Raw genomic sequence first — 14,216 nt, 5'->3', positions numbered from 1 at the left:
TCAAACACCACCTCTGCATTTTTTCTTAATGTTTCTTTATTTTTGAGAGTGCGCATGTGTGCAAGCAGGGGAGGGGCAGAGAGAGAGAGAGGAAGAGAGAAGGATCTCAAGCAGGATGCACACTGTTGGCACAGAGCCCGACACGGGGCTCAAACTCACGAACTGTGAGATCGTGACCTGATCTGAAGTCAGACGCTTAACCGACTGAGCCACCCAGACACCCCTCACCTCTGCATTTTAATAACCATGTGTCATAGGCCAGGACTTTCACCTCCCTGAGTCTCTGTGTCCTTATCTGGAAAAGGGAGCTAAAATTACCCTTGTTCCTGAAGGTTGGGAGCAGTTGAAGAGACAGTGGTCTCAGAATGCTAGGCTGATACTGAGCCCATACGGGGCTTTTCCCTATTGTCCATTTTACCACCTCACAGATAAAGACACTTGCACAAGATCACACAGGTAGGAAGTGGCCGAAGTAGGATTTTACCCTGGCCTCTCTCCAGAGAGAATGCTTTGCTTCCTGTGGCATGAGCCCATCCCAAGCAGAGCCGCTAAACCCTGTTCTTGATATCTGGGTGCAGGTTTGTTGGGTTTGAGGGGACATCAGTTGTGGATAGTGAGGACAAGGCAGAAGGGAAACGTTGGCTTTCGTTTCACCTGTTCACTAGGAGGTTCTGGCCAGGTAGAGCCATCAGGGCAGTGTTAGAAGCTCAGGGTGGCAGCAGGGTGAGGAGGGCGGGGTCCAAGAAGCAGGGCCATGGGATGATAATGATGAGCATCCTGTATCTCATCAAATTGATGACCCCTTTAACTGTAAGAGTCCTTTGGATTTTAGGTCTGTTAACAGTGTGGTGGGGTAAATGGCCAGTGGATGCCACCAACTCTGATTTCAGAAATGTTGAAATCTGGGGAAGAATCTGGGGACATGTTTGTCTTTGAATTAATGAACTAAGGTGCAGAAGTTGTAATAATAACTCAAGCAATGTCTCTGGAGCACTCACTGCTGTGCCAGGCATGTGCTAAGGGCTTTCTGTGTATTTGATTATTTAATGCTCACAACAGCCCTGTGCGCTAAGTACTGTTCTTTCCCTTATCTTCCAGGTAGGGAAATTGAAGCCCAGCAAGGTTTAGCAATTCGCCTAAGGTCACACAGCTGGCAAGGGGTTCAAACCCACGCTGCCTGGCTTCCGTGTCCTGATTACTGACTAGTGATTGTGCCCTGTCTGCTTTTCAGACACAGTCTAGCCCAAAGACAGGTCTCCAGAAGGAAGAGACCAAGGAAGAGCTCACCCCTGGCAGGAAGGGAGCCGGGAGTGGGGAGCACAGGGGCAGCACTGGCTCTCTGGGGAGGATTCCTTCCCTCATTCATTCATTCATTCATTCAGCCACAAATGTTTATATCAACACCAGCCATGTCCTGGAACCAACTACAGCTCTCAGGCCATAGCTGCCAAACTGAAGGCATTGGTCTCTGCCTGCTGGTGACTTCCTCTCTAGCTGCGAGACCGGTCTCAAGTCACAACACTGAATGTGTGAAGGTGCACATGGGGTGAGCAGTAAAGGAGAAGCCATGGTTAATGTGGGCCCCTCACAAGGGCCACTGAGACCTTCAGACCTTCAGATCAGAGGGCTCCCCGACCTGACACCTGTGGGGCCTGAGGAGGAAGCCAGGTAGAGGATGAAGACTGTGAGTCTTGGCAGAGGAAGCGACCTATGCCACGGACAGAAGGCGGATGGCCAGGGTAGGGCAGTGTGGTGGGGAGCCAGGACGTGCTCAATCTGAAGAGACAAGGCCAGGCAGGGCCCAGGGGACACTGAAGGTTCTGGTGGTGGTGCTAGGAACAGTGGGCAGGCCACTGGTGGGCAGGGCAGCCCCTGATCAGGCCTGGACTTTGAAAAGCCCTCTCTGGTGTCCTGTGGAGATGGGTGGAAATGCCAGAAAGCACATGGGGGGGCAAGCAAGGTGGGAGCCCTCCTGCAGGGGAGCAGGGAGCGAGGCGCTGGCACTGGAGAGAAGCGAGCAGTTGGGAGGGATTTACGAGTTCGGTGCCCAGAATCTGGGGAGGATGACACGGAACGTGGGGCTCATGTTCAGAGGAGGAAGACCCCTTTCCTTTGGAGGGTCGTGGAGGGTTCTACAGAAAAGGCAACCTTTGAGCTGGGCCTTGGGATTTGAACTTACGGGATCCAAGAGAAGGGCATTTCCAGCAGAGGGAACAGCATGGAGAAAGGCCTGGAGGCAGGCTCATGTAAAGTTCTACAGAGCAGAGGGGAGTTGAGGGGTGAGGTGATGGTGAAGGTGAAGGTCCCTGTATGCCCGGCTGAGGAATCTGCTCTTTGACCATGGAGAACCCTAGTTCTGGAGCAGATTACCTTCTGGTCTGGGAGGTGCTAGTTTCCCCCCTGTGCAAGCCGGCCTTGGGTTGCTCCATGGCTCCAGCGGGTCAGCCCCAGCTCAGGGCTGGACAGCCTGGGTTCCAGTGCTACATCTGTCCTTTGTGGGCTGTGTGACCAGCTTCCAAGCCACCCTGAGCTTAGAACGTATTAAATCAGGCAAACCAAAAGAGCATGTGGAAATGCTCAATGCTGGTTATAGAACCAGCCCATGTTGTTCTGGACAAAATTCGATAGCGTGTGTTAAGCATCATGAAAATGTTCCTAATCAAACGTGGGCGTCTCACTTAAAAGGAGATAACCCATGAAAAGAAAACTGACTTACAGCACCGTATTTCTTGTCACATGAGGTACCATTGATTATAGATGCGCCATTATTTTATATATCACAAAGAACATAATACTGTCATTTACTGTGACCTTATGTTGCATAATGTTAACACTGGTCAGTTGTGAGACATTCAGATTTCAAGAGTGTCAAAATATGAGGAAATGTGGCCTTTGAATTGGCGATAAAAGTGCTAAAAATGAACAATCAGTAAATGCAATAGTGAGAGCATTAACTTCTTGGTGAAGTTTCTTGGCCATTAAAACATACATCTGCGGCGCCCGGGTGGCTCAGTCCGTTAAGCCACTGGCTCTTGATTTCAACTCAGGTCACGCACGATCTTACAGTTGTGGGATCTAGCCCCGCGTCAGGCTTTAGCTGGGTGTGGTACCTTCTTAAGATTCTCTTTTGTCTCTTTCTCTGCCCTGCACACACTCGCTCAGTCTCTTTAAAAAAAAAGGGGGGGGGGGGTTGGGGAACCAAAAATCTAGTGGGAAAAATAACATATGAGATTGTGTGTGGTCTTTGATTACAATTGTAAAAGAGACCTTAGGTGGATGATAAGTCTGTTGTATTAGGAGTATCATGAATTTACTTCCTTTTGCTCATGTCTTCACGATGCTGAAAGAAATAGATCTAGAATAAAGGTCTGTTCGTTGGGGTGAATGACAGCAGGTAAAGTGGGGGTGGGGAGTGTCCAGGGGAGTCTGAATGAAACCAGGGAGCTGGTGGGGTGGGGTGAGGGTCGAAGGCACAGAAGCACAGGATAGAGATGAGGAACCAAGGAGACATGCTGGGGGGAGGGCGATGACAACAGTTGTTGGGGGGGGGAATGACCCCTGAGAGGGGGGACACAGGAGCCTTTTTGTCATGCCACAGAGGCCAGTACAAGGGCTGGAGCTGGAGAAGATTGGGCCAGGATCACTTGTAGCACCTGAGCCTCTATTGATTCGGAGAACAAGTTCCTTTTAGTAATTTATCCTTGTGCAGTTAATTGTGTGGGTTTGTTTTTCTTTCTTGAGTTTGTTTGAGAGAGAAGGGGGGGGAGGGGAAGAGAGGGAGAATCCCAAGCAGGCTCCGCACTGTCAGCACAGAGCCCAATGTGGGGTTCGAACCCACAAACCATGAGATCATGACTTCAGTTGAAGTCGGACACTTAACTGACTGAGCCACCCAGGCACCTCAGTTGTGGGTTTTTTTGTTTTGTTTTAATTTTCAAGTTAGTTAACATACAGTGTAGTCTTGGCCTCAGGAGTAGAACCCAGTGATTCGTCCCAGTGAGACACCCAGTGCTCATCCCAACAAGTGCCCTCCTTAATGCCCGTCACCCATTTAACCCACGCCTCAACTGTGTTTTTAAAAAAATGTTGTCCTAGAAATGCTTTTAGCAGCTCTTTATTGTCCGGCTGCCCTAGTGTTTGAGGGGAAGATGATGGTGTTGCAGGAGAAACTGGCGGGGGTTTTAGCCCTGGTTCAGAGAGAGAGGGGCCGTGGACTCTGCCCCTTCCCACCACCCTGCAACTCAGAGTTCCTCTTCTGTGAAATGGGAACGGAAACACTCCGTCTACAGTGGTGGGGCTCAAAGAAGCTCGTGCGTGAGAAGCACTGAGCAGGGCCGCACAGACTCAACCCACGGGAGCTGTTCCCTGGGTCATGAGGACGAGCTGGGTTTTCAACCAGCAGCTGACCTCCTCTTCCTCTCGGGATTGCGTGTCGCCAGCCACACGGGGCACCTGGGAGCCAGGGTGCTTAGAAATCACTATAGCCCTTTGCTCATTTCTCATGAGCTGGAGGCGCCAGGTTTATTTATGGTGCACGTTCTCAACTTTGGCTGCAGATGGGAGATCCCAACACCCAGGCCACCCCCAGACCAATCACAGTCTTGGGGCCTGAGACCCAGGTATTGGGTTTTTTGGTTTTTTGGTTTTGGTTTTTTAAAGCTTCCAGGTGGTTCCAAAGTGCAGCCAGGGCTGAGAGCCACTGGTTAGACTATGGCAGGGTAGGGCCTCTCTCCATGGGCTACTTCACAGTGAGGCAGGGAGAGGGTGCTCTGTTCCAGGGCCAAAGCATTGCTAAGATGTTGGAGCTGGAAATTCCCTGGATGCCTCGGTCTCACATTGGTGATAGGTCTTAATTTCTGGCTGAAAAACGGTTTGTTTTTTTCTTTCTATGCTTTCATTTTGTTATGTTTTTGTAAACAACCTGACTTCTGCTTCCCAGTGAACATGGCTGACGTCACACACTTTAGACGGGACTGTCTCCTCTCTGGCAATCCTCGTTTCCTTACCCCTGGGAAATAGACTGGGCACGTCCTCCCATATCTGCATCTTTAAAACTCAACCTGTTGGTGACTCCTGCAATCGGTCATTTAAGCAATGAACTAGAATAAAACGGAAAATACAAGAGTTCTCGCACTTAGAAACTTGAGTGTTGGTTGTGGAACACGTGTATGTATGTCAGAGTGTACTAAAAGGCAGCATGTAAAGTGTATTTTTCTCACTGAGTAACATTCGGCTGATCTCCCTGCACGGCCTTGAGCTCCTCACAGCTGTGAGCCTGGTCCAGGGCGGCGTTCAAGGAGGTTGTGCAAGAGGAAGGGGCTCTGGGCCAGGCAGCCTGCGTCTCACTCTCGCTGGCCGTGTGACCTGGGAAAAGTTGTTGGCCTGTCCGTTCCCAGTTTCCTCGCCTGTCGATGGAGATGTCTCCACTCCCCACCTCACGAGGCTGTTGCAATGTGTTATTAGAGGACTTTGTACGGAGCTCAGAAATGGCAGGTGCCCGGGAGGTAGTTGACGCTCACTGTGGCTCCTGCTACCGGATGTTATTGCCCGCATCATCTCCACCCAGCCTCACCCTCATCTTGCCAGCGGACCACTCTGTCAAGACGGGAGGGATCCTGACCCCACAGGAAAAGGAGAGAAGTGTTGCAGCATTTCTGGGGGGACATGGGCCACCGGTCGGGCTCGTTGGCCCATAAGCAGCGGCCCCCGCAAGCCAGTCAGCCATCAGTGGTGGTTGTTTTTGCCAACCTCAGACTTCCTCCCCACCCTAGAGAAGGAAAAGCTGCCACGCTTATTTAAAGACTTCCCTGATTTTAAAAATAGGCATTCCTCAGAACACCAATCCCCGGGGGGCTGGGGGCGCGGCCCTGGGGTAGGTGACCGTGTGCCTGGAGGCCCTCCCGCCTCCCTCCCGCCAGAGGAGAGGTTTGCTCCAGGGATTCATTCCACCATCCAGGTATGTTCAGTGGGGAACTGCCAGCTGCCAAGCGTGGAGGGCCCTCATGGTGGCGGACGGTCTCTGAGGACTCAGTTCCTCCGGTGGGGACACCGCGAAGTGACGTGTCCACTGGGAAGCCTGTTAGAGACTCGGGGCTCAAGGTTGCTGCTGGGGGCTGGTCAAGGAGGTACCTTCTGTACAGCACTTAGAAAATTCCAGGCTCCCTGAAGGAAAGCAAGTGTTCGACATAAACTGAATTGTGTACACACACGGTCTGGGCCCACTGAGCTGTTCTTACCAGTAAATGGTGGAACCCTCCAGATGCCAGCCAAGGACTAAGCAGGCCTTTTCTAAGAACAGCAGCCTCAAGTCTGTTCTGCAGAGAGAGTGACGGGACTATGTTCTGAGAAGTGCTGTCTGGCCGAAGATAGAGTGCCAGAGAGTAGTGAAGAGCTGCCGTATCCTCCACGTGAGAGGTAGAGGTGGGGCCACGGTGGTGGCAGAGGGCCTAGTGCCGAGTGGGCCCTGGGGGTGGGGGAAGGAAGGTAGGCACTGGGGACAACTTCTCTGATCTTCCCTGAGTGTGTTTTCCGTGTTCTGGACCCAAAAACCAGAGACCCAGGTACCTGTCCGGGACTATCCGTTGACTGGTAGCATTTGCCTTGTTGCAGGGCCTCAGTTTCCCCATCTGCTAAGGGAGGGAAGACAGCATCTCAGAACCTGATTTCTACCTCTTAGAAAATCATCATTTTGTTGCTTTAAAGCAAATCCACTTTTTCTGCCATATTTTCCCCTTGTTTTATAAGGAGCAAAGCTGGTAGACTTGAGTTCATTTTGCCGGCTTTATCAGTCACTGTTTGTTTTTAGGTATTTGTTCCATTCTTTTTTTTTTTTTTTTTTTTTTAAGAGTGAGTAGGAGAGAAGGGGTGGGGGGAGGGAGGGAGAGACAGACAGACAGACCATCTTAAGCAGGCTCCACGCTCAACATGGAGCTTGAAGCAGAGCTCAATCCCACCACCTGGGATCAGGACCTGAGCCTAAATCAAGAGTCAGTCATTCAACCAGCTGAGCCACCCAGGCATCTGTTTTGATTTTCTTATTCAGGGATTTCAGTAGTGTGTGTGTGTGTGTGTGTGTATGTGTGTTCATCCTCCTTCCCCCCTTACCCTCAATACTTCATTCACTACTCAATTCTCTGTAGGCGGGAGGATCTCCCTCCAAGAATGGCTATTTCTTATGATTAAATCTAATAGAATAAAATTTGAAAGTTTCTTTTCACCCTCCAACCCAATTGAACTCCTTTCCCAGAGGGAACCATTTAGTTTGGGGTATTGATTTTGTCTGTTTTTAACAAAGGTGGCATTATATGATACAATCTGGTCCACAACGTGCTGCTTTTCACCTAGATTTCATACAGACCAAGAACACCTTTGTGTGTCAGCACCTACAGGTACACGGGCTTGCTGCCTTCTTAACAGCTGCCTAGTATTGTCTAGTGTGGGTCTCCCATAGCGTGTTTAATGATGGACTTTGAGGTCATTTCCAGGTTTGGGCTGTTGTAGCAGGACTTTAGGAAGCATCCGTGTGCTTATGTGTGAGTCCCTTGTCATGTCAAAGGATAGGGACATTTTCAATTTTGACAGAAACCGGTTAAGGCTGATCCCCTCCTTCGCTCCCATGCCTGGCATATTGGAGCCGCTCAAACATCTTTTCGAAAGATGAAAGGAACTGTCCCGCTGCCCTCCTGAGAAGGGCGTATCCGTTTACATGCCCCCGTCCCTTGCCTCTGTCATCCTGCCATGCCATGCGACTCTGAGCAGTTGGCCTCTCCTCCCCGCACCTCAGTTTCCCTTTCTGTGGATTGGAGAGCCTGCCCCTCCCTGCCCTGCCTCCCTCCCAGGATTGTGACAAGCATGAAGAGCCGAAGGGGGTGGAGGTGGCCTGTAAGCTGTGAGCAAAAGGAAGCCGCTGCTGCCAGGACTGGCTGCAGAAACAGGCTTTTCCAAGTGGTTTGTGACCTCTGAAGGAGCCCGCTTTCTCCTGCTTTCTCCCGCTTTCTCCTTGGAGTCCGGGGTTGGGGTGTAGCCCACAAGATACAGGGAGGGGGCACACCGTCCGTGGCCACCCGTCGTAGGCTGATTCGGGCACAGGCTCTGCATTAGCTTCCTGGATCTGCCGTGATGATAACCACACACTGGGTGGCTTAACGCAGCAGAGACGCCTTCTCTCCGTTCTGAAGGCTCCGAGTCTAAAATCAAGGTGTCGGCAGGGTCGGTTCCTTCTGGGAGCGTTGAGGGAGCATCTGTTCCATGACTTTCTCCCAGCTGCTGGTGGTTGCTGGCTGTCTGGCATCCTTGGCTGGTAGATGCAGCCCTCCGGTCTCTGCCTCCACCCTCACATGGCCCCTCCTCCTCTTGTAAGGACATCAGGGCCCACCCTAAATTCTGGATGATTTCATCTCAAGCCCCTTCACTAGTTAAACCTGCAAAGACCCATAGTCCAAGTAAGGTTATGTTCTGAGGTTCCAGGTGGACAGGAATTCAGGGGCAGCCACTGTTCAAACCCCACCACACGGTCCTAGAAGGCAGATCTCCAGTCATTGGCTGCCTGCCTTTTTCTCAGCCGTGTGTTCTAAAACAAGGGCTCCGAGTCGTAACAGCCCAGGGGCAGATCGTGGCTCTGCCATTTCCTAAGTTGTGACTTGGGACAAGCCGCCTTCTTCACTAAGACCCAAAATGATGGTCTTAACCTCAGAGGGTTGCTAGGAATAAAATTCAATAGCTCATTTAAGGAACTTTAGTGGTATATTAATATAATAAAACAACATAATAGTAGATGTCACTGCTATTGTGTCTTATTGGAGTTTGGGGGCAGGAGATGTTGAATAATATGCAAATCAGGTCCCCAAAGTAGACTCTGGGAGGAAGCAGGGAAATGGGGACTTAAGGGACATTGGGAATCCCCTGAATTTCTTTTTTTTTTTTTTAAGTGCCTTTTTCTGTGATTGTTGGATGACCGTGAAATAGGGACTCCCCCTCCTATAGATGGCAGCTTCAACACCTGTAAAACTAAATGTTCACAAGAACATTTTTTTTTCTCTGTCTCTTCTAGGTCTGTTTTTCTCATTTCTCCTCCCTCTCCCAGGTAGCAATCTTTTTGGTATGATACTTGACATGTGTAGAAAATAAGTAGGCGATACATTTACCTTTGAGGAGGTAGCTCCTGTGGTTTGCTGTTAATTCGTTTATTAAATAGTTTTCATACCCCTCCCTGTGAGAGCGGGGAAGAGTCTGCCCTCCCAGAGTTTGCAGACCAGGGCAGGACACAGACGATACTGAGATGGCACAGCACAAGTTAGCAAATGGTAAGACATGGAAACAGGAGGGACACTCACCCAGCAGGTGGCGGCTAAGGAAGACCTCCCTGGGGTGGTACAGTCTAGACACATCTGTAAAATCGTGTGCGACAGGCAAAAGATAATTCAGATAGCGGGCGCAGGCATGTGGAGTTCTAGAGCAAGAGAGAGAGAGGTTTATTCTAGACCCACAAGACATTGGGTGCAGCTGGGGTATGGCGGAGGCAGGGGACCTGCGGAGACCAAGAGAGCTTTGTGCCTTTGTTCTGAAGGCAGTGGTTGGCAGGAGGTAGGGTGGAGGACTAAAGGTCATGGGGGAGGAGGCAGGTGAGGCTAGGGACACAGCCAGGTTGTCGCCACAGAAGGGGGACCCTGGCCACCGCTGTGTGGAGAAAGGACCAGGCAGAAGGCCAAGTGAGCAAGGAGGCCAGTGCAGGCCATGGCAGTTGGAAAGGGGAAGAGGGAGAAGAAAAAGGGGCGTGAGCCATTTTTAGGAGGTCAGGTTGCCAAGGCTCAAGGGAGAGAGAGGAGCCCAAGATGATCTTTGGCTCTTGGCTTGGGCAGCAGGGTGGGTATGATGCCATGCCTTAGGGGAACATGGAAGGGGTAATGGATGGGGGGCAGGGAAGATAAATGGATTCAGTTCAGGTCACAGCAAACAGATGACCTGGCAGGATACCACACATCATGCTGGAGGCTGATTTGCACATGAGACTGATCTGCACGTGTTCTCAGTGTTGAGAGCCCAGGTGTGCTGAGACTGCCAAAGGGGGAGGCTGGCCCTGCACCAGCACAGGGTCACCAGCACTGGGGGACCTGGTGGCATGGGGGCAGGGACATGGAGGCTGAGGAGGGTGGCCGGACATGGGAGAAAAATCAAGAGGCAGGCAAGATTGTCAAACAGAACCGAGTCAACGGTGTGAGAGGATGCGGTCCAGTCCAGGTGGCAACCACAGTTGTGGGCTTTGCTCCAGGTGACCCTGGAGAGAGTAGTGTCAGGATACAAGGGGACGGCGAAGGTTAACGCAGGGGAGGTAGAGGTGGGCGTGTCCAGTGCCGGGGACCCTACAAGTCTGGATTCCTGGCGTTGTCAGTGACAGAACTCAATCTAGCGTAAGCCTCAAAGGGAATCTGTCAGTTCGCGTGACTGAGAAGTCTGGGGGTTGCAGGGGCAGGCAGTGGGCCAGCGAGCAGAGAAGCGAACTGTCCCCGGCCGGGGATGATGTCCGAGGAGCAGAAATGAGAGTTTGCGCTGCTGAAGAGGAAGGATAGCAGGCGCTCACGGAGGGCTGCTCCAGGCTGGGCCCTGAGGCTGGTGCTCCGAGTAGCTCACTGAGTCAATCCTCCCATTTGCCTGGGCAGGGAGGAGGAAGCTGAGAGCCCCAAGTGGGTGGTGAAAAGTTGCCGAAGCCCACAGCATTTTCATGATCAGCTATATCTTTGACCTTTTCTGAAACTCCTCTGCTTTTGGTATGTCATATTTTTGACTTAAAACCAGAGTTGTTTTCTGCTCTGCTGGGTGCCATAAATATTTTCATCCCAAATTACAGAAAGTTGCTTTTTTACTGGTCACAAGGTTTCAGAAAGAAAAATTCCCTCTCCTGTAAAATATAAATGTCGTTTTTACAAAGCACCCCAAGGCTCCCATCATGCTGAGAAAACCAGCCCAGGAGGCTTCCGTCTGCCAGGTGAGGCGTTTTAGGGGAGAATTGTGGCCAGTAGCTGCCCAGAGGGCTTTGGGACAGCCATGGAGCTGGCCCTTGGCAACGGAGGGAGGGTCCAGCCTGAGACCAGCTACAGCCCAGCATGGAAGACAGTACCAGTGCCCTCAGCCAGCAGATGGTGGGCTTCTGCTCCCGGTCAGGTGTCACATGAGACTCTGGGGACACAGGCCTTGCGTTCATAGAGCTTAACTGCTAGTGTGGAAAGAGAAGTCATAAGTAAATGGCCATACACACAACATTCTGATTAGAAACTGTCATGAGGATCTCTCAAAAGAAAAGAATACACAGATTACAAACCTGAGAAGGGGTCTGATTTAGGTTTTAGGGGTCAAGGAGGGCCTCTCTGAAGAAGGGACATTTCAGCTGAGGCTCCAAGCTTGAGTGAAAGTGAGCCAAGCTCAGAGTTGGAAGAAGAGTAGTCCAGGTTGAGGGAAGATGCCATGTGAAGACCAGGTGTGGGGAGAATGCAGAGGGCTGGAGGGACAGAAGGGCCACAGGGCTGTGTATATAATAGGAAGGATCTTGGATTTTGTTTAAAAATTCTTTTATCTTTTTTATTCATTTATTTTTAATGTTTATTAAGAGAGACAGAGCATGAGTCGGGGAGGGGCAGAGAGAGGGAGACACAGAATCTGAAGCAGGCTCCAGGCTCTGTCAGCACAGAGCCTGATGTGGGGCTTGAACTCACAAACCATGAGATCATGACCTGAGCTGAAGTCAGATGCTTAACTGACTGAGCCACCCAGGCACCCCTGTTTTAAAAAAATTTTTGTGTGCATTTTTTATTTATTTTTGAGAGACAGAGCACAAGTGGGGGAGGGGCAGAGAGAGAGGGAGACCCAGAACCCGAAGCAGGCTCCAGGCTCTGAGCTGTCAGCACAGAGCCCGACGTGGGGCTCGAACTCACAAACTGTGAGATCATGACCTGAGCTGAAGTCGGACACTTAACCGACTGAGCCACCCAGGCGCCCCTAAAATTTTTTTAATGTTTATTTTTAAGAGATAAAGAGAGCAGGTTGGCGGGTAGGCAGAGAAAGAGGGAGACACAGCATCTGAAGCAGGCTTCAGACTCTGAGCTGTCAGCACAGAGCCCGAAGACCTGAGTTGAGGTCAAACGCTTAACCGACTGAGCCACCCAGGCGCCCCTGGTGTTTATTTTGAGAGAGAATGTGAGCCAGGGAGGGGCAGAGAGAAAGAGAGAGAGAATACCAAGCAGGCTCCACACTGTCAGCACAGAGCCATATATGAGGCTCAGTCTCACAAACTGTGAGATCATGACCTGAGCCAAAATCAAGAGTCAGACACCTAACCAAGTGAACCATCCAGGCACCCCAGGATCTTGGATTTTTATCCAAAAAACAGGGGACAGTGATAGGATCAGATACTATGATCAGAGGTGAGGGTTTATGAGGCCTGCTTGGGCTGCTGGTTGGAAAATGCACTGGAAGAACCAAGTCCTGGGAGAGAAATCTATAAGGAAACAGTTGCAGTCTCTGGGATGAAGACTTGGACTGGGGAGGAGGAAGAAATGAACAGCATACGTGGGGAGATGAGAACCAAACAGGCTCCAGGATTGTGGATGCGGAAAAAATCAGAAGGTTTACTCTCAGGTGGTCACAAGCTCTCCTTGGACCTCTTCGTATCTCATACCTCTTCTGTTTGAGGAAATCTCAAACTGGGAGCTCCTAAGGCACCCGAACCATATGGGAGACTGGGCAGAGGAGGCCACCTGGAATCAGAGAGGGGAGATCACCGTAGTTAATCCCTTTGGACTCTAACCTTTTCTGAGCTCGTGAAACCGTTTATGAAAAAAGTCTGAATATGCATCAAAGGTGTACTGTTGGAGAAAGATCATTTTATTTTACTTTGAAAAGTATAAAAATATAAAAGAATAAAAATACTATCAAGTACTTCTATAATCATCACCCTGAATTGACAGCTGTTAACATTCTGTCATACTTTCCTCAAATTTTTTTGTAATTTAAAAAGGTGTTCGGGGGCCCCTGGTGACTCAGTCGGTTGAGCATCTAACTCTTGATTTTGGTCATGATCCCGGGGTCAGGGGTCAATCTCCATATCAGGCTTCACTCTGAGCATGGAGCCTGCTTAAGTCTGTCTCCCTCCCTCCCTCCCTTCCTCCCTCTCTCTCCTCTCCCTCCCCGCCTCCCTCTGCCCCTCTCCCCTGCTTGCTCAATTTCTAAAATAAAAAAATTTAAAATAATAAAAAGATGTTTTTCAGAGAGCATTCAAGTGCTTTTTGAACCCTTCTGTTTTTAACCTTTATGACTCCCCGAGGGCAGCCACCATCATGAATTTGGTATCTCCTTCTAGTTCATTCATTTTTGTTTGTCCTCCTAAGTGTTCATTAAGCTTCTTGGATCTACATGTTTATATTTTTCCGTCAAATTTGGAAATTTTTTCAGTCATTTTTTCTCCAAATATTTTTCTGCCCTAATCTCTCTCTCATCTTCTTTTGGGGCTGTAGGTGCATGCATATTAGACCACTTGATATTGTCCCTGAGGCTCTGGGTTTTTATCCCTGCCTTTTTTTCCCACCACATTTCTGCTTGATATTTTCTATTGCTCTGTCTTTAAATTCACTAATCTTTCATCCTGCATTATCTAATCAGATTTGAGCCCATTTGAATTTTTTAAAAATAGTTTCCATTTCTCTATTAAGATTCTATATTTGGGGGCACCTGGGTGGCTCAGTCAGTTAAGTGTCTGACTTTTGATTTCAGCCTGAGTCATGATCTCGTAGTTCGTGAGATAGAGCCCTGTGTCAGGCTCCATACTGACAGCTCGGAGCCTGCTTGGGATTCTCTCTCCCTCCCTCTCTCTCTCCCCCCCTCTCTCTCTCCCCCTTCCCTACTCTCACTTGCATGTGGGATCGTGCTCTCTCCCTCCTCTCTCAAAATAAACTGGAAAAAAAAAAGATTCTATATTTCTTCATTAAGCTCCTATTTTCTTTGAAATCCTTGAACATATTTATAATAGCTATTTATAAGTCTTTGTTGGCCAGTTCTATTATCTCTGTCCATTTTGAGCTAATCTAATGTTTCTACTGGTTACGGGCCACATTTTTCTATAATTTTTTAGTGTGTGCTATCCATTTATGAATGCTGCCTTGTTGAGTGTATTTTGTTGTCCTCCCTAATAGAATCTGAGTTTTGTCCCAATAGGCAGTCCGTTTACCTGG

At 49.8% G+C, this 14,216-nt stretch overlaps 1 protein-coding gene across 9 annotated transcripts in view; it reads left to right on the top strand.

Annotated features, from left to right (window-relative positions):
• The window catches only part of HVCN1 (hydrogen voltage gated channel 1), a 37,027-nt gene that overhangs the window by 6,935 nt on the left and 15,876 nt on the right, over window positions 1–14,216 (top strand). Inside the window, exon 1 of one of the 9 annotated variants that reach the window (XM_086681673.1) lies at window positions 5,839–5,956. The exons of the other annotated variants lie outside the window; for them this stretch is intronic. The gene's annotated coding sequence lies outside the window, so the exon portion shown is untranslated. Of the gene's footprint in view, window positions 1–5,838; window positions 5,957–14,216 lie in introns of those variants that run through there. 9 annotated transcript variants of the gene reach the window in all.

Source organism: Puma concolor, chromosome D3 (assembly GCF_028749965.1).
Source record: "Puma concolor isolate L17-30 chromosome D3, mPumCon1.1.hap2, whole genome shotgun sequence".
NCBI lineage: Eukaryota > Metazoa > Chordata > Mammalia > Carnivora > Felidae > Puma > Puma concolor.
Note: the sequence above shows the minus strand (reverse complement) of the source record. Positions and strands in the feature narration are given on the sequence as shown.